Genomic DNA, 19,490 nt, shown 5'->3' on the forward strand with positions numbered 1-19,490 from the left:
TTAAGTTATGGTTGGAATAGATTTGTTACCAATTTTCACGTAGCTAAAATGAGAAAAATTATCCAATCTTGTTTTACCCATAACTTCTTCATTTTAAATCCGTTTTGAGTGAATCAAATTGCTATGGTTTCATATTGAACTCTATTTTATAAATCTAAACAGAAAAAGTATAGGTTTATAGTGGGAAAAATAAGTTACAAGTCGTTTTTGTAAAGGTAGTCATTTCAGTCGAAAGAACGACGTCTAGATGACCATTTTAGAAAACATACTTCCACTTTGAGTTTAACCATAATTTTTGGATATAGTTTCATGTTCATAATAAAAATCATTTTCTCAGAATAACAACTTTTAAATCAAAGTTTATCATAGGTTTTAATTAACTAATCCAAAACAGCCCGCGGTGTTACTACGACGGCGTAAATCCGGTTTTACGATGTTTTTCGTGTTTCCAGGTTTTAAATCATTAAGTTAGCATATCATATAGATATAGAACATGTGTTTAGTTGATTTTAAAATTCAAGTTAGAAGGATTAACTTTTGTTTGCGAACAAGTTTAGAATTAACTAAACTATGTTCTAGTGATTACAAGTTTAAACCTTCGAATAAGATAGCTTTATATGTATGAATCGAATGATGTTATGAACATCATTACTACCTTAAGTTCCTTGGATAAACCTACTGGAAAAGAAAAAAATGGATCTAGCTTCAACGGATCCTTGGATGGCTCGAAGTTCTTGAAGCAGAATCATGACACGAAAACAAGTTTAAGTAAGATCATCACTTGAAATAAGATTGTTATAGTTATAGAAATTGAACCAAAGTTTGAATATGATTATTACCTTGTATTAGAATGATAACCTACTTTAAGAAATAAAGATTTCTTGAGGTTGGATGATCACCTTACAAGATTGGAAGTGAGCTAGCAAACTTGAAAGTATTCTTGATTTTATGTAACTAGAACTTGTAAAATATATAAAGAACACTTAGAACTTGAAGATAGAACTTGAGAGAGATCAATTAGATGAAGAAAATTGAAGAATGAAAGTGTTTGTAGGTGTTTTTGGTCGTTGGTGTATGGATTAGATATAAAGGATATGTAATTTTGTTTTCATGTAAATAAGTCATGAATGATTACTCATATTTTTGTAATTTTATGAGATATTTCATGCTAGTTGCCAAATGATGGTTCCCAAATGTGTTAGGTAACTCACATGGGCTGCTAAGAGCTGATCATTGTAGTGTATATACCAATAGTACATACATCTAAAAGCTGTGTATTGTACGAGTACGAATACGGGTGCATACGAGTAGAATTGTTGATGAAACTGAACGAGGATGTAATTGTAAGCATTTTTGTTAAGTAGAAGTATTTTGATAAGTGTCTTGAAGTCTTTCAAAAGTGTATGAATACATATTAAAACACTACATGTATATACATTTTAACTGAGTCGTTAACTCATCGTTAGTCGTTACATGTAAATGTTGTTTTGAAACCTTTAGGTTAACGATCTTGTTGAATGTTGTTAACCCATTGTTTATTATAACAAATGAGATGTTAAATTGTTATATTATCATGATATTATGATATATAATATATCTCAGTATGATGTATATACAGTTAAATGTCGTTACAACGATAATCGTTACATATATGTCTCGTTTCGAAATCATTAAGTTAGTAGTCTTATTTTTACATATGTATTTCATTGTTAATACACTTAATAATATATTTACTTATCATTTAACATAATTAACCAAGTGTATCAATATCTTAATATGATTCATATGTACCTAGTAAGACGTTGTTATAACGATAATCGTTATATATATCGTTTTCGAGTTTCTTAAATTAATAGTCTCATTTTTATGTATATAACTCATTGTTAAAATACCTAATGAGATACATACTTATAATAAAAACATGTTAAATGTATATATAACCATATATATGTCATCGTATAGTTTTTACAAGTTTTAACGTTCGTGAATCACCGGTCAACTTGGGTGGCCAATTGTCTATATGAAACATATTTCAATTAATCAAGTCTTAAAAAGTTTGATTGCTTAACATGTTGGAAACATTTAATCATGTAAATATCAATCTCAATTAATATATATAAACATGGAAAAGTTCGGGTCACTACAGTACCTACCCGTTAAATAAATTTCGTCCCGAAATTTTAAGCTGTTGAAGGTGTTGACGAATCTTCTGGAAATAGATGCGGGTATTTCTTCTTCATCTGATCTTCACGCTCCCAGGTGATCTCGGGTCCTCTACAAGCATTCCATCGAACCTTAACAATTGGTATCTTGTTTTGCTTAAGTCTTTTAACCTCACGATCCATTATTTCGACGGGTTCTTCGATGAATTGAAGTTTTTCGTTGATTTGGATATCATCTAACGGAATAGTGAGATCTTCTTTAGCAAAATATTTCTTCAAATTCGAGACGTGGAAAGTGTTATGTACAGCCGCGAGTTGTTGAGGTAACTCAAGTCGGTAAGCTACTGGTCCGACACGATCAATAATCTTGAATGGTCCAATATACCTTGGATTTTATTTCCCTCGTTTACCAAATCGAACAACACCTTTCCAAGGTGCAACTTTAAGCATGACCATCTCTCCAATTTCAAATTCTATATCTTTTCTTTTAATGTCAGCGTAGCTCTTTTGTCGACTTTGGGCGGTTTTCAATCGTTGTTGAATTTGGATGATCTTCTCGGTAGTTTCTTGTATAATCTCCGGACCCGTAATCTGTCTATCCCCCACTTCACTCCAACAAATCGGATACCTGCACTTTCTACCATAAAGTGCTTCAAACGGCGCCATCTCAATGCTTGAATGGTAGCTGTTGTTGTAGGAAAATTCTGCTAACGGTAGATGTCGATCCCAACTGTTTCCGAAATCAATAACACATGCTCGTAGCATGTCTTCAAGCGTTTGTATCGTCCTTTCGCTCTGCCCATCAGTTTGTGGATGATAGGCAGTACTCATGTCTAGACGAGTTCCTAATGCTTGCTGTAATGTCTGCCAGAATCTTGAAATAAATCTGCCATCCCTATCAGAGATAATAGAGATTGGTATTCCATGTCTGGAGACGACTTCCTTCAAATACAGTCGTGCTAACTTCTCCATCTTGTCATCTTCTCTTATTGGCAGGAAGTGTGCTGATTTGGTGAGACGATCAACTATTACCCAAATAGTATCAAAACCATTTTCAGTCCTTGGCAATTTAGTGATGAAATCCATGGTAATGTTTTCCCATTTCCATTCTGGGATTTCGGGTTGTTGAAGTAGACCTGATGGTTTCTGATTCTCAGCTTTGACCTTAGAACACGTCAAACATTCTCCTACGTATTTAGCAACATCGTATTTCATACCTGGCCACCAAAAATGTTTCTTGAGATCCTTGTACATCTTCCCCGTTCCAGGATGTATTGAGTATCTGGTTTTATGAGCTTCTCTAAGTACCATTTCTCTTATATCTCCAAATTTTGGTACCCAAATCCTTTCAGCCCTATACCGGGTTCCGTCTTCCCGAATATTAAGATGCTTCTCCGATCCTTTGGGTATTTCATCCTTTAAATTTCCCTCTTTTAAAACTCCTTGTTGCGCCTCCTTTATTTGAGTAGTAAGGTTATTATGAATCATTATATTCATAGATTTTACTCGAATGGGTTCTCTGTCCTTCCTGCTCAAGGGATCGGCTACCACATTTGCCTTCCCCGGGTGGTAATGAATCTCAAAGTCGTAATCATTCAACAATTCAATCCACCTACGCTGCCTCATATTCAGTTGTTTCTGATTAAATATGTGTTGAAGACTTTTGTGGTCGGTATATATAATACTTTTGACCCCATATAAGTAGTGCCTCCAAGTCTTTAATGCAAAAACAACCGCGCCTAATTCCAAATCATGCGTCGTATAATTTTGCTCGTGAATCTTCAATTGTCTAGAGGCATAAGCAATCACCTTCGTTCATTGCATTAATACACAACCGAGACCTTGCTTTGATGCGTCACAATAAATCACAAAATCATCATTCCCTTCAGGCAATGACAATATAGGTGCCGTAGTTAGCTTTTTCTTCAATAACTGAAACGCTTTCTCTTGTTCATCCTTCCATTCAAATTTCTTCCCTTTATGCGTTAATGCAGTCAAGGGTTTTGCTATTCTGGAAAAGTCTTGGATGAACCTTCTGTAGTAACCAGCTAGTCCTAAAAACTGGCATATGTGTTTCGGAGTTTTCGGGGTTTCCCACTTTTCAACAGTTTCTATCTTTGCCGGATCCACCTTAATACCTTCTTTGTTCACTATGTGACCGAGGAATTGAACTTCTTCCAACCAAAATGCACACTTTGAAAACTTAGCGTACAATTCTTCCTTCCTCAATACTTCTAACACCTTTCTCAAATGTTCACCGTGTTCTTGGTCATTCTTTGAGTAAATAAGTATGTCATCAATGAAAACAATGACAAACTTGTCAATGTATGGTCCACACACTCGGTTCATAAGGTCCATGAACACAGCTGGTGCATTAGTTAAACCAAATGGCATGACCATAAACTCGTAATGACCGTAACGTGTTCTGAAAGCAGTCTTTGGAATATCATCTTCTTTCACCCGCATTTGATGATACCCGGAACGTAAGTCAATCTTTGAATAAACAGACGAGCCTTGTAGTTGATCAAATAAGTCGTCGATTCTCGGTAGTGGGTAGCGGTTCTTGATGGTAAGTTTGTTCAACTCTCGGTAGTCGATACACAACCTGAATGTACCATCTTTCTTCTTGACAAACAAAACAGGAGCTCCCCACGGTGATGTGCTTGGTCGAATGAAACCACGCTCTAAAAGTTCTTGTAATTGGCTTTGCAGTTCTTTCATCTCGCTGGGTGCGAGTCTGTAAGGAGCACGAGCTATTGGTGCAGCTCCTGGTACAAGATCTATTTGAAATTCAACGGATCGATGTGGGGGTAATCCCGGTAATTCTTTCGGAAATACATCGGGAAATTCTTTTGCAATGGGAACATCATTGATGCTATTTTCTTCAGTTTGTACTTTCTCGACGTGTGCTAGAACAGCATAGCAACCTTTTCTTATTAGTTTTTGTGCCTTCAAATTACTAATAAGATGTAGCTTCGTGTTGCCCTTTTCTCCGTACACCATTAAGGGTTTTCCTTTTTCTCGTATAATGCGAATTGCATTTTTGTAACAGACGATCTCTGCTTTCACTTCTTTCAACCAGTCCATACCGATTATCACATCAAAACTCCCTAACTCTACTGGTATTAAATCAATCTTAAATGTTTCGCTAACCATTTTAATTTCTCGATTCCGACATATATTATCTGCTGAAATTAATTTACCATTTGCTAATTCAAGTAAAAATTTACTATCCAAAGGCGTCAATGGACAACTTAATTTAGCACAAAAATCTCTACTCATATAGCTTCTATCCGCACCCGAATCAAATAAAACGTAAGCAGATTTATTGTCAATAAGAAACGTACCCGTAACAAGCTCCGGGTCTTCCTGTGCCTCTGCCGCATTAATATTGAAAACTCTTCCGCGGCCTTGTCCATTCGTGTTCTCCTGGTTCGGGCAATTTCTAATAATGTGGCCCGGTTTTCCACATTTATAACAAACTACATTGGCATAACTTGCTCCGACACTACTTGCTCCGCCATTACTCGTTCCGACACCATTTGTTCCTTTCGTTCTATTAACCCCTGGTCCGTAGACCTCACACTTCGCCGCGCTATGACCATTTCTTTTACACTTGTTGCAAAATTTGGTGCAGAACCCCGAGTGATACTTTTCACACCTTTGGCATAGCTGCTTCTGATTGTTGTTGTTGTTGCGGTTATTATTGTTGTTGGAATGATTGTTGTAGTTGCTGTTGCTGCTGTTGTTGTTGTTATTGTTGTTGTTGTTGGGCCGTTTGTTGTAGTTGCGATTGATGTTGCGATTGTTGGGATAATTGTTGCGATTATTGTTGTAATTGCTGTTGTTGTTGTATTGGTGATTCTTATCACCGTTTTCCTCCCACTTTCTTTTGACTTGCTTCACATTGGCCTCTTCAGCAGTCTGTTCTTTAATTCTTTCTTCAATCTGGTTCACTAGTTTGTGAGCCATTCTACATGCCTGTTGTATAGAGGCAAGCTCGTGTGAACTTATATCTTCTTGGATTCTTTCCGGTAATCCTTTCACAAATGCATCGATCTTCTCTTCCTCATCTTCGAATGCTCCCGGACACAATAGGCACAATTCTGTGAATCGTCTTTCGTACGTGGTAATATCAAATCCTTGGGTTCGTAACCCTCTAAGTTCTGTCTTGAGCTTATTGACCTCGGTTCTGGGACGGTACTTCTCGTTCATCAAGTGCTTGAATGCTGACCACGGTAGTGCGTACGCATCGTCTTGTCCCACTTGCTCTAGATAGGTATTCCACCATGTTAACGCAGAACCTGTGAAGGTATGCGTAGCGTACTTCACTTTGTCCTCTTCAGTACACTTACTTATGGCAAACACCGATTCGACCTTCTCGGTCCACCGTTTCAATCCGATCGGTCCTTCGGTTCCATCAAATTCCAAAGGTTTGCAGGCAGTGAATTCTTTGTAGGTGCATCCTACACGATTTCCTGTACTGCTAGATCCAAGGTTATTGTTGGTATGTAGCGCAGCCTGTACTGCGGCTATGTTTGAAGCTAGAAAAGTACGGAATTCCTCTTCATTCATATTCACGGTGTGTCGAGTAGTCGGTGCCATTTCCTTCAAAATAGTCAAATGGAACAAGTTAATCATACAGAATATTAAGAGTAGTTAATAGTATTTCGTAGCATAATATGAACTCATTTATAAAAGCTTTTTCTTCATATTAGTGTTTTATAAGTTTAAATTCGGGTAGTACCTACCCGTTAAGTTCATACTTAGTAGCTAATATACAATTCAACTACTACAATTCTATATGAAAAACTGATTATAATAATATTTCGCGTTCAAACTTTTATACAATATTTTACAAACTTACAATACCACTTATTTTACATAAAGCATGAAATATAGCACACAATAACTTTGATACAAGATAGTTGTGAAGATAATTCTAGCTAGTACACAAGTCGTTCAGCAAAGGCAATAAAGACACGTAATTCATACGTCCAGAAACAAGTCATGCATTCTGGTTTTACTAGGACTACTTCCCATCCTTGGTCTTGTGGAACATAACCGTTATGGCCGTTGATAAGACAGCGTGTTGTAACGTCGTCAAAGGGACGAGGGTTACGTAATGTCCAACAGTCCCGTAATAATCTAAAAACCTCATTTCTTACCCCAATTACCGACTCCGTCACTTGTGGAAACGTTTTGTTTATTAGTTGTAGCCCGATGTTCTTGTTCTCACTTTGGTGAGAAGCGAACATTACTAATCCGTAAGCATAACATGCTTCTTTATGTTGCATGTTAGCCGCTTTTTCTAAATCACGAAGTCCAATATTCGGATATATTGAGTCAAAATAATTTCTTAACCCGTTGCGTAAAATAGCATTTGGGTTCCCCGCAATATATGCGTCAAAGTAAACACATCGTAACTTATGGGTTTCCCAATGTGATATCCCCCATCTTTCAAACGAAAGTCTCTTATAAACCAAGACATTCTTGGAACGTTCTTCAAATGTCTTACAAACTGATCCCGCCTTAAATAGTTGTGCCGAGGAATTCTGGCCGACTCTAGACAAGATTTCATCAATCATGTCTCCGGGTAGGTCTCTTAAAATATTGGGTTGTCTATCCATTTTGTGTTTTTAAACTGTAAAATAGACAAGAGTTAGATTCATAAAAAAATACTTATTAATACAAGCAATTTTTACATATATCATAAAGCATAAGAACACTATATTACATATATTACACCACACGAATACAACTATCTTATTCCAACTCGCTCGTTTCTTCTTCTTCGGTTTTGGTTCATTTTGCCAAGTTTCTAGGGATATATGATGTTCCCCTAATACTAACTGTCGTTTTCCACAACGGTTTAGAAAAACCTGGTGGTTTAGAGGTTCCCGGGTCATTGTTACAACTTAAGGACTTCGGGGGTTGACGATACATATAAAGTTCATCGGGGTTGGAATTAGATTTCTCTATTTTTATGCCCTTTCCCTTATTATTTTCTTTTGCATTTTTAAATTCAGTTGGGGTAATTTCTATAACATCATCGGAATTCTCGTCGGAATCCGATTCATCGGAGAATTGGTAATCCTCCCAATATTTTGCTTCCTTGGCGGAAACACCATTGACCATAATTAACCTTGGTCGGTTGGTTGAGGATTTTCTTTTACTTAACCGTTTTATTATTTCCCCCACCGGTTCTATTTCTTCATCCGGTTCCGATTCTTCTTCCGGTTCCGATTCTTCTTCCGGTTCCGACTCTTCTTCCGGTTCCTCTTCGGGAACTTGTGAATCAGTCCATGAATCATTCCAATTTACATTTGACCCTTCATTATTATTAGGTGAGTCAATGGGACTTGTTCCAGGGTTAGACATCTATCACATAATATCAAACGCGTTAAGAGATTAATATATCACATAATATTCACATGTTAAAAATATATAGTTTCCAACAAAATTTGTTAAGCAATCATTTTTTAAGTAAACACGGTCGAAGTCCAGACTCACTAATGCATCCTAACAAACTCGATAAGACACACTAATGCAAAATTCTGGTTCTCTAAGACCAACGCTCTGATACCAACTGAAATGTCCTGTTCTTATTGATTAAAAACGTTCCATATTAATTGATTTCGTTGCGAGGTTTTGACCTCTATATGAGACGTTTTTCAAAGACTGCATTCATTTTTAAAACAAACCATAACCTTTATTTCATAGATAAAGGTTTTAAAAAGCTTTACGTAGATTATCAAATAATGATAATCTAAAATATCCTGTTTACACACGACCATTACATAATGGTTTACAATACAAATATGTTACAACAAAATAAGTTTCTTGAATGCAGTTTTTACACAATATCATACAAGCATAGACTCCAAATCTCGTCCTTATTTAAGTATGCGACAGCGGAAGCTCTTAATAATCACCTGAGAATAAACATGCTTAAAACGTCAACAAAAATGTTGGTGAGTTATAGGTTTAACCTATATATATCAAATCATAATAATAGACCACAAGATTTCATATTTCAATACACATCCCATACATAGAGATAAAAATCATTCATATGGTGAACACCTGGTAACCGACATTAACAAGATGCATATATAAGAATATCCCCATCATTCCGGGACACCCTTCGGATATGATATAAATTTCGAAGTACTAAAGCATCTGGTACTTTGGATGGGGTTTGTTAGGCCCAATAGATCTATCTTTAGGATTCGCGTCAATTAGGGTGTCTATTCCCTAATTCTTAGATTACCAGACTTAATAAAAAGGGGCATATTCGATTTCGATAATTCAACCATAGAATGTAGTTTCACGTACTTGTGTCTATTTTGTAAATCATTTATAAAACCTGCATGTATTCTCATCCCAAAAATATTAGATTTTAAAAGTGGACTATAACTCACTTTCACAGATTTTTACTTCGTCGGGAAGTAAGACTTGGCCACTGGTTGATTCACGAACCTATAACAATATATACATATATATCAAAGTATGTTCAAAATATATTTACAACACTTTTAATATATTTTGATGTTTTAAGTTTATTAAGTCAGCTGTCCTCGTTAGTAACCTACAACTAGTTGTCCACAGTTAGATGTGCAGAAATAAATCGATAAATATTATCTTGAATCAATCCACGACCCAGTGTATACGTATCTCAGTATTGATCACAACTCAAACTATATATATTTTGGAATCAACCTCAACCCTGTATAGCTAACTCCAACATTCACATATAGAGTGTCTATGGTTGTTCCGAAATATATATAGATGTGTCGACATGATAGGTCGAAACATTGTATACGTGTCTATGGTATCTCAAGATTACATAATATACAATACAAGTTGATTAAGTTATGGTTGGAATAGATTTGTTACCAATTTTCACGTAGCTAAAATGAGAAAAATTATCCAATCTTATTTTACCCATAACTTCTTCATTTTAAATCCGTTTTGAGTGAATCAAATTGCTATGGTTTCATATTGAACTCTATTTTATAAATCTAAACAGAAAAAGTATAGGTTTATAGTTGGAAAAATAAGTTACAAGTCGTTTTTGTAAAGGTAGTCATTTCAGTCGAAAGAACGACGTCTAGATGACCATTTTAGAAAACATACTTCCACTTTGAGTTTAACCATAATTTTTGGATATAGTTTCATGTTCATAATAAAAATCATTTTCTCAGAATAACAACTTTTAAATCAAAGTTTATCATAGTTTTTAATTACCTAATCCAAAACAGCCCGCGGTGTTACTACGACGGCGTAAATCCGGTTTTACGGTGTTTTTCGTGTTTCCAGGTTTTAAATCATTAAGTTAGCATATCATATAGATATAGAACATGTGTTTAGTTGATTTTAAAATTCAAGTTAGAAGGATTAACTTTTGTTTGCGAACAAGTTTAGAATTAACTAAACTATGTTCTAGTGATTACAAGTTTAAACCTTCGAATAAGATAGCTTTATATGTATGAATCGAATGATGTTATGAACATCATTACTACCTTAAGTTCCTTGGATAAACCTACTGGAAAAGATAAAAATGGATCTAGCTTCAACGGATCCTTGGATGGCTCGAAGTTCTTGAAGCAGAATCATGACACGAAAACAAGTTCAAGTAAGATCATCACTTGAAATATGATTGTTATAGTTATAGAAATTGAACCAAAGTTTGAATATGATTATTACCTTGTATTAGAATGATAACCTACTGTAAGAAATAAAGATTTCTTGAGGTTGGATGATCACCTTACAAGATTGGAAGTGAGCTAGCAAACTTGAAAGTATTCTTGATTTTATGTAACTAGAACTTGTAAAATATATAAAGAACACTTAGAACTTGAAGATAGAACTTGAGAGAGATCAATTAGATGAAGAAAATTGAAGAATGAAAGTGTTTGTAGGTGTTTTTGGTCGTTGGTGTATGGATTAGATATAAAGGATATGTAATTTTGTTTTCATGTAAATAAGTCATGAATGATTACTCATATTTTTGTAATTTTATGAGATATTTCATGCTAGTTTCCAAATGATGGTTCCCACATGTGTTAGGTAACTCACATGGGCTGCTAAGAGCTGATCATTGGAGTGTATATACCAATAGTACATACATCTAAAAGCTGTGTATTGTACGAGTACGAATACGGGTGCATACGAGTAGAATTGTTGATGAAACTGAACGAGGATGTAATTGTAAGCATTTTTGTTAAGTAGAAGTATTTTGATAAGTGTCTTGAAGTCTTTCAAAAGTGTATGAATACATATTAAAACACTACATGTATATACATTTTAACTGAGTCGTTAAGTCATCGTTAGTCGTTACATGTAAATGTTGTTTTGAAACCTTTAGGTTAACGATCTTGTTGAATGTTGTTAACCCATTGTTTATTATAACAAATGAGATGTTAAATTGTTATATTATCATGATATTATGATATATAATATATCTCAGTATGATGTATATACAGTTAAATGTCGTTACAACGATAATCGTTACATATATGTCTCGTTTCGAAATCATTAAGTTAGTAGTCTTATTTTTACATATGTATTTCATTGTTAATACACTTAATAATATATTTACTTATCATTTAACATAATTAACCAAGTGTATCAATATCTTAATATGATTCATATGTACCTAGTAAGACGTTGTTATAACGATAATCGTTATATATATCGTTTTCGAGTTTCTTAAATTAATAGTCTCATTTTTATGTATATAACTCATTGTTAAAATACCTAATGAGATACATACTTATAATAAAAACATGTTAACTATATATATAACCATATATATGTCATCGTATAGTTTTTACAAGTTTTAACGTTCGTGAATCACCGGTCAACTTGGGTGGTCAATTGTCTATATGAAACATATTTCAATTAATCAAGTCTTAACAAGTTTGATTGCTTAACATGTTGGAAACATTTAATCATGTAAATATCAATCTCAATTAATATATATAAACATGGAAAAGTTCGGGTCACTACAAGATAGGTGATTGAACAAATAAGTGATCTCCTCTACCCCAGACTGTAAAGTCAGCAGGATCAACTGTATCATCATCTTGTTTAGCACCCAGCTCAACCACCTTTGCTGGGTCTTCAACACTTGTACCACCCAGCAGCACACTACTAGCTGGGTCTTCTTTCTCAGCACAGCTTACTGAGTCTTCAGTACTAGCTAACTGATTAGTATCAGCTGGCACAACTGCCACAGTATCTTCTTCAGCTGCCTCAAATAGGGGTCCTTTCCTTAGGGGCTGGTTGTCCCTAGGAGCAGATTTCACCCTTTGTTTGTCGATTGGCATGGGTTCAGCTGATGGTTCTTGTGTTGATACTGGTTCTAGTGGAGGCAGATAGGGAACAATAGCAAGATGCTCCCCCTGAATATCCGCATCATTCAGGTTTCTTATTTCTGCTGGCTGTTATTGTGTAGCTGGCTGAGTAGACGATACTGGTCGAGAAGATGAGATGGTTTCTAACATTGTGTCTAGCCATTTCATAAATACGTCAGCTCTAACCCCCCCCCCCCCCCCCCCCGACTCAGTAGAAGCTAAATAGTCTTTCATCTCTTCAGGAATCATCTTCTTTATTCTTTCTGCTCGCTCAGCATACAACTTGGCTTTCTTTTTATCATACTTGATCATGAACTTAGAATTTCTTTTCAGGATAGCCCTTTTATATTCGTCAATGCTGATCAGATCATCATCAATATCACGCTTCTCAGGAGTGAGGGTTCGTCTACGCTCAATTTTAAGTCTTTTTAGATCAGTATAGGCCCCAAACTTAGCGTTGAAAGCAGCATCTAGTTCCTGCTATCTCTTCTGATGTCTCTCCATTTTCTTTTCATTTTACGTTCAATGGTTTGAGAGACATCAAAAGATTCAGGAACAGCCAATTCAGAAACGTCACTGGGCTTACTGCCAGAACCAATATCATCCACTGATGTGGCAGACACACTGGGTTGAGATTCACCAGCTGCCTGTACACCAGCTTCAGTATGAGCATTGCTGGGCTTAGTGCCAGTACCATCACCACTATCATCACCATCTCTCATTTGCTGTTTAGGAGCCTTTTCATGCTCATGCTCCCCCTCAGATTGTTTTCTCTTTTTGGACTTCTTTCTAGACTTCTTCTCCCCCCTTTTTGTCATCAGCAGGGGCAGAAGGGTGAGCATGGGAGACCTGTGCATCAAGGTCACTATCTGACTGAGGAACAGAGAAAGCAAAATCGTTCCAGTCAGCATCAGCAGGAGAAAGATGGGCACTAGGATCTACGCAGTATTGTCTTAGGCAGAGGTTGGAAGATCAAACTTCATTTTTAGCAACACCCATGGCCATTTGTTGGACATCAGCCCTAACATCAGCTTGAAGAGCAGCCATTCGTTGAATTACCTCCATCATTTGAACATAAGCAGAGGAAGGAATCATAGTAGCCATTTGTTGTTCCTGCGAATCCAATCTCTCATTTAACACCCTATTTTCTTCATTAAGAAAAAGAATTCTACGATTAGCAGCATCCAAATCAGCTTGAAGACGGGCAATATCCTCAGTATACTCATAGTGAGAGATGATTCGCCTCTTTAAATCCTCCTCTTCTTCATGTTGTTTGACAATGGCCTCCACCGCAAGATCTGCAAAAGCACATACTTGTATAAGCTGGGCTTCAATTCAGGAAGTGCCAACTTGCCCAGTTTTGCGTATGGCTTCAGTCATTCTATCAACAATGGCTGATCGAATGGTGTTTTGTAGATCTGGTGTAACTTCGGCTAACGTCTTATAGACAGCCAGGGTGGAGATGGCAGCCACCTCATCAGCATCAAACTTAGTATAGCTGGTTGAGGGGCGATCACTAGCAGCTAACACAGGAGTACCTCCGTGGGGTGGTGGAGGTGGAAGGTTAGAGTCTGACTTGTCACCATGATCACCATCATTTTTACCTTCACCCGAAGGTTTAGAACCACTGGTATCCTTGTCAGCATCAATATCAGCATCATCAGTTAGATCCACTGGTTTGTCTTTGGAACAAGTCACATTATCATGAGTGACTGGTTCGTCCTTACCATTAGCTTTATCAGCATCACCATCAGATGAAGAAGATGATGAGGAATAAGCTGATGAATCAGAAGGTACTGGTTAATTAGGAAGTTTCTGCATGATAAATTTACCAGTAGTGGGATCTCTGATGAACTTGAGAGGTCTCCATGTACCAGGCCATGGAGAAGCAGCTGGAGCCATACCAAAATAATGATAGTATGGCTGCTCATTGATCTGTTATAAAGTGGCCAGCCTCTCATATACCTCTTCTCTTGCTGGTCGATCAAGCTGAGACAGCATTTCAGTCAGCTCTTCTCTAGGTAGTTTACTGGCTGACACTAGAGCACTTTGGGGATCAATAGTCAGCTGATCCACCAGCAAGGCAACTCGGGGAGTGATAGATGCTCCCCTATAGATGAAGTTAGGTACAACTTCATCAGGATCTGGTACCTGGCACTCATATGGCTTCTTCTCAGCAGAAGCAGTAGCCTGAGAAGAATCAGTAGTGGCAGTAGCAGAGGTACCAACATCCAAAATAGGTTCCGTAGAACCAATAGCAACAGTGGATGACTGCTCAATAGATGGAATAATAGTAGCAGTAGCAACAATATCCACCTGTGGCTCTTTGGAAACATAGCCAACATCCTGAAGAAATGAAGGCCAGAAATCATCATTATCATTCAAGCCACCACTAGTAACCACTTCAGTAGTAACAGCAGTTGGAGTAACAGTGGTAGTGGCAACATTATCAATATCCAGAACCTCCTTAACAATGTTATCAATAACCTTTTCAAGTACCGGAGGAGGTTCCATAATCATTTCATCAACCACTTCAGAATCAGTGGTTGAAGTAGCAATACCTGAGACAGTAGGAGGAGTAGCAGAAATATCAGCAGTAGCTAACTCCTCTTTATCAGTAAGAATAGTGGAACCAGTAACCACAGTGTCTCCAGTAGAGCCAGCAGCAGTAGAGGCAACAGCACGAGTATCAGTACCACCAGTAGACAAATAAGTAGCTCCAACACCAGTAGCAGAAGTGGAGAGCTCATCAGTAGAAACAATAACATCCTTTTCTTGCTCCCCCTGCCTATTTATCTACCCTGCTAAGAACTGAAACAAAAGAAAATTTTATGTTAACAACTGTAGAACCAAATAAATTTGACTCAACAATTGCATCTGTTGTTGGTCTCTGGGGACAGACTGGTGATTTAGTCAGCCCTTTGATTGAGACAGAGTGAGGTGTCTGTAAGTATAGCTGTGACTCTGCTGACTCATTGGCAACACATGTTGACCCAGATAGTGTAAGAGTTCTGGCTGATAATAGTGTAGGGGTGTGACTCTTATCATGATCCAAGTAACATTTGGGCTGTGCAGTAACCTGAGCTGATTCAACACGATGAGGAGCCAGCTCAAGTCTGCTTTGGGGGTTAGTTATATTCTCTGCTGGTTGTACTGTCAGCAGAGGATATTGCATGATGTTTAATTTAGAAAAATGTGGATGTGCCTGGCTAGAAGAGTATGGGTTGCTACTCTTCTTAATACTAGTTTTAAAACCAGTCAGCTTGGGAGTAAAGGTTGTGCCTTCAACTCCACTTTTATTTTTCAAGTCAGCAGTTAAAATGTTTTTAATTAAGTTAGAATTTTCTGCTGTTTGGTCTAGAAACGCACCAGGTTCCATAGCCACATCCTTTGCAGGAGCAGCAGTTGAGACTGGTGTAATCTCCCCCGTGGTTTGCTTGGAGCCAGCCTTTGCATGTTTGAATTTGCCTGTTACCAAGAAATAGATGAGCAACGTATTTCAATTCTAGAATTGAGTAGTCAGTATATAAGACTAGGGCTGTTCTTTATTATCATAGAGCACTATATTCTAATACAACTACTGATTTACCAGTATGTGAGATGATGGCTGTTCTAGTTGAGGTAGCTGGCTGCTTCCTACGCGTAGCTGGCTTATGCTGAGGACCCAAACCCCTCAGCTGGTGCAGAATCAGAGGCAGTCGATTGGTTAGCTCCACCCTGAGCAGCAAGATACTCGAGCATGCCTGGTGTCAAACCAGTATATGGAGCAGCATGATCCTCTTTTAGCATTCCCCATTGTTTTAGTGGCAGGTCAAACGATTCATCAGTGATTTGCTGGTATGCTTCACCCAACTCATTTTCAAAAACAAGACTTAAGAATCGTGGAAAGGGAATCAAATTTATTTTTTAGGTGCTTGCACCATCTCCCTTAGCCTCAAATAAATTTCCCCGGCATAATCAATGTTTATATTGAACAACAAACCATGACCAATTTTAAGCTCAAAATATGAGTACTGGTCAAAATTTCCTGATTTCTGGCTGATGCACTGGGTCAGCAGCCCAAAGAAATAGTAGCAAAGAGGTGGCTTATGCTTCCTCAAAGGTGTATGAGCTATTGGTTGAGAAAACCCAATGGTTTCTAGCACCTCCCGTCTGAATAGATCGCTGGTTGGTGAATCGACAAACGATCCATTTGGTAATTGAAGAGCACGGCGGATGGCCTCAACGGTGATGGAGCAAGTTAGGGTTTCGGTTACCATGCCACGAATACATGAAACATTCTGGGGAGTGGTGGAAGTGGTGGCAGTATACCAAAATCGTGCCAAGCAGGCAGCATATAAGTGTGAAGGTACACCGGTGATAGCTCTAGCCAGAGGGGATTTCCGGATGTATTCGATTAGTGTTTCATAACCCATATTGGCTTTCGATTTGGGAATGGAGAGTGTTTGAGCAGCATTACCTCTCGATAGGCGAATATGCGTGTGTTCAGGTGCATTAGCAGCCCTAACCAGATTTGGGTGGAGGTTGAATAGTGGTCCTTGAACAACCTGTTCCTCCAGTGCCAGTTGTGGTTGTTGATCAAGTTGTGGTTGTTGTTGATGTTGTACCGGGTTTTGTTGCTATTGTTGTTCCTCTGGCTGGTTTTCAACACGTGGTGATTGTGGTTGGTCTGCCATTAATGATAGTTAAAGGTGAAGATATGAAGTTTTGAAAAATGGAAGATTGGAAGATTTTGAGAGAAAAGAGCGTGTGAAATTGAATAATGAATAACCGAAGGTTATTATGGAAGATGAAACACTCTTTTATCCATTCTGATTGGGTGAAAAAGTGTAGGAGAGAGAAAATGGCAACTGTCATCTGCAGGCGCGTGGGCAGATGTGATAGACTGGCACGTTTTCGAGGGGATACATACTGTTGACATGACGTTTTAATCGTCTTGAATACTCATACCTCCCATTAAGCATTAAATGTAGCAGTTTTCAATTCAAATTGAAGTTAAAAACCATGAGATAAGTTTTGTATTAAATACAAAAATCTTTTGTGACATTTAATATGTAATGAATTTAATTTTTAAATCATTGGGAATAAATGAGTTTCGGTTTTAAGGTATCATTTAAGTATAGTGAGCTATTTATTATTTCGTTTGGAACATTTAATAACCATGACATAAAAGACCTTGTTGTGCTGACTGTTTGACATGTAGGTTGTAAGTGAAAGTTGTAGCTTACTGGTTTGTCCTACATGTTGTAGAACCAGCACACCAACAAAAGTTGTCTTTTATTTTAGAGTTCAAGCATACCCAGCTCAGAGATGAGATAGTTAAAACATTTCTCATCTAAGGGCTTTGTGAAGAGATCTGCTAACTGCTGGTCTGTTGAAATAAAATGTAGCTCCACATCTCCTTTCTGAACATGATCCCTTATGAAGTGATATCGAACGTCAATGTGTTTTGTTCTAGAATGCATCACAGGATTGTTGGTGATAGCAATTGCACTTGTGTTGTCACAGTAGATTGGATTTTTTATGACATGAATACCATAGTCCTTCAGCTGGCTTTGCATCCATAGTACTTGAGCAGTACAACTACCAGCAGAAACGTATTCTGCCTCAGCAGTAGATGTGGATACAGTATTTAGCTTTTTGCTCGTCCAGCTGACTAGCCTACCACCCAGTAACTGGCAACCACCAGTAGTACTTTTCCTGTCTATTTTACACCCTGCAAAGTCTGTAGTGACCCGTCCTAATCCATCTGGACGAAGTCTTCAACAGTTGGTCCCATTGCGAGGTTCTGACCTCTATATGCAAAGAACGACTCTATGTAATATGAGCAAATGCACATCGGAAGATTTCTTTCATACTGATGGTTGTGAGGGTCCTTGGATGGTGGTTGTTCATAGTTGTTGTTGTTCAAACGAAAAGAAACAGGAGTCGAACGATAGGAGAAAAAGAGATAGTGTTTTCAGTTGTTTTGGGTCTTGTGATCAAAACTAAGTAGTAAATAAAGTTGCAGTTGTTACAACCAAGGAGATGAACATCACCCTTAACACGTAGGTGTTCATGTGGGGTTCCAGCTGAACAGAAACCATTAGCAATAGCTACAAATTTAAGCAGTAAGAGATAGATTGTAGGGTGACGATGGTGTTCTTGGGTCTTTGATTCAAGGAAGTAGAAGTAGAGATCAAGCAATTAGTTATGTTTGTAGGTTCGTGTTTTTGAGTAATTTTAATCGTATGAGTCAATTATAGTGATAGTGAAAAGAAGAAAATAACCAATTATTAGTAATCATATTCAATTAATGGAAGGCAAGGAGTCACGGGTAAAAGAAGGACAAGAGAAAAAGCAGAAAGCAAACACAAAAAAGTAATGGATCTAATTGATATTGATTACGCGTATTAATCAGTTTTTATTAATATTACTAATTATTAAATATATCAAATATAATACTGAATATTTATTAATAATAATAAAAATACTAATTATAATATTAAATGTTAAAAATGATTAATAATATCAATAAAAATAATACACATAATAATAATATAATAATATTAATGATACTAATGTCAAAATGATAATAAGAATAGTGATGATAGTAGTAAAAATAATGATAACAACAAAAATGATAATTTTTAGTAATCATGTTAATATTTATAATTTTAATCTCTTTTATATTATTATTTGTATTTAAAATCTTTATCTTGATATCATAACTTTTTAATTATAAATATAACAATACTAATAATACTAATATTGATATTATTATTAGTAGTAGTATTGAAAGTAATAATAATTTTACTACCACATCTATACATTCAACTTGTAATTACATTTAATACATTATTACTTCTATTTATTAATTTTATCATATTATATAATAACATATCTTGAATATTTGATTTATTATAACACACATACAACCAATAGATATGTATATCCATCATATATATATATATATATATATATATAT

This window comes from Rutidosis leptorrhynchoides, chromosome 8 (genome assembly GCF_046630445.1).
Source record: "Rutidosis leptorrhynchoides isolate AG116_Rl617_1_P2 chromosome 8, CSIRO_AGI_Rlap_v1, whole genome shotgun sequence".
Classification (NCBI taxonomy): Eukaryota; Viridiplantae; Streptophyta; class Magnoliopsida; order Asterales; family Asteraceae; genus Rutidosis; species Rutidosis leptorrhynchoides.